The sequence below is a fragment of the Monopterus albus genome, unplaced genomic scaffold (genome assembly GCF_001952655.1).
Source record: "Monopterus albus unplaced genomic scaffold, M_albus_1.0 scaffold292.1, whole genome shotgun sequence".
NCBI lineage: Eukaryota > Metazoa > Chordata > Actinopteri > Synbranchiformes > Synbranchidae > Monopterus > Monopterus albus.
In genome coordinates this window covers 1,395,525-1,397,633 of record NW_018128172.1, presented here as the reverse complement: position 1 = coordinate 1,397,633, position 2,109 = coordinate 1,395,525, and positions in this window count along the sequence as shown.

Here is a 2,109-nt window from a genome sequence, read left to right as displayed (position 1 = left end):
GCAGCTTATGGCCGCTTCTTGGGGGCTGTATGTGGAAGAGTCATGAATAGGAGACAGAACATTAACATTCCTGGTAAAATATAGGTTAAATTCAAAATATAATAATAATAAAAACATCAAAGTACAAAAGTATTAGCATCAGAACATACTTATACCAAAAGTAATGTCCCAGTAACGTCTCTGATACTGGATCATAGTGACTAATTACTGTGTCCATCACTTTAATGCTGCAGCTGGTAAAGGTGGAGCTGATGGTAACTACCTTATATACTTATACTGTGAAGTACTTTCCATCCTGCTGGGTAGCTGGTGGATTTCCTACTGGGATCAATAGAGTCTGATGGTTCTACTGGGTTTGGTTTGATTCATCTGGTTCTGGACCTGAAGGTATCAGGTACATGTAGTGCACAGTAAAAAAAAAAAAAAACATGTAGTGCACAGTTTTAACATCAGCTAACTTTTAGTGATTACCAACTCCACAACCAGACTATTAGGCTATTTAGAGTCTCACTATTACACCAGTAATATCAGAGACAATGTGAAATGTGCCATTCTGCATAATGACAACTTTTACTTTTGTACCTTTGCTAACAGGTTGAATATCTTACCAGACTTTTATTTGTAGCCAAGGATATTTCCACTGTGCACAGTGGCACCATGATTAGCGCTGTGGCTTTACAGCAAGAGGGTTCCTGGTTCGAGCCCCAACCTCCCACAGTCTAAAGACATGCAGCTTAGGTTGACTGGTGACTAAATTGCCCGTAGGAGTGAGTGTGGTTGCTAGACTCTGATGTGGACTAAAATTAATTCAGGCAAATCATTTAATATAACAATTATTCTCAACAGGTCAATAAGTTATGAGACACTCCAGCATTTGTGACCCTTTTCAGTAGAGTCAGTTTATACTTTTCTATGTGTTTTCCTTCCTTTATAATGGCCTGCCCTATACAGACAATGGATGGATGGATATTGTTACTGTAGTGTGCTGAGGGTAGGGGGTAAATGTTATATACAGTGGGTACGGAAAGGATTCAGACCCCCTTAAAATTTTCACTCTTTGTTATATTGCAGCCATATGCTAAAATCATTTAAGTTCATTTTTTTCCTCAATGTACACACAGCACCCCATATTGACAGAAAAACACAGAATGTTTGACATTTTAGCTGATTTATTAAAAAAGAAAAACTGAAATATGACATGGTCATAAGTATTCAGACCCTTTGCTCAGTATTTAGTAGAAGCACCTTTTGAGCTAATACAGCCATGAGTCTTTCACAAAGAGTGAAAAATTTAAGGGGGTCTGAATACTTTCCGTACCCACTGTACATGTGTTGTTCATTGGACACAGAGCACCAAACCCAACACAAGGGATTATGCTGGGATTTTCCAGTTATCCTGGCTAAATTTAGTTCTGAGTCAGTTGCATGAAAGCAGGTTAAATTAAGATGAATAAAGTTACTATGGAGATTTATTCTGTCCAGCTCGCCTGCTCCAGACCAGGCTAACAGCCAGGCTTGATGAAACCCGGTGCCTTATTTGTTCCGTCAGCAGTCACTCTGATCAGAAACCGACGAATTCTGTTACAGTTAATCTGTAAAATGTGATGGTCATTGTTACTGATCATGAAGATTGCTGTTCATATTATTGTTAGAGGTTTGATGAATTATTGCAGCCATTGAGGTGAGAGACAGAGGATAATGCTGCAAAAGCAGCAGTTTATACTTTTGTATGCGTTTTTCTTTTTTTACAATGGCCTTCCCTATATAGCCTATATGGGACGTTCCACAAAACGGTGGAAGTGCAGACAGCAAAATCCTTAAAGTTGACATGATAATCACATTACTTATATTTGCTATTTGGAATACATAAACACTGTTTGAGATGATAAAACAAAGTTTAATCATCTAACATTCAATTTTATTATTAGCAAATAATTTAAAATGACAAGTTTTGATTTGATTTATTCTTTCAAGCATGTAAAAACAGTTGATATAACAACACCCATTTTTACACATAATCCATTATCAATTTGCTTATACCTAGTACATGCTTGAATGGAGTAGGAAGAAGTCAGACTTATCCAGTCCTACCCCATGACATCATCTTAC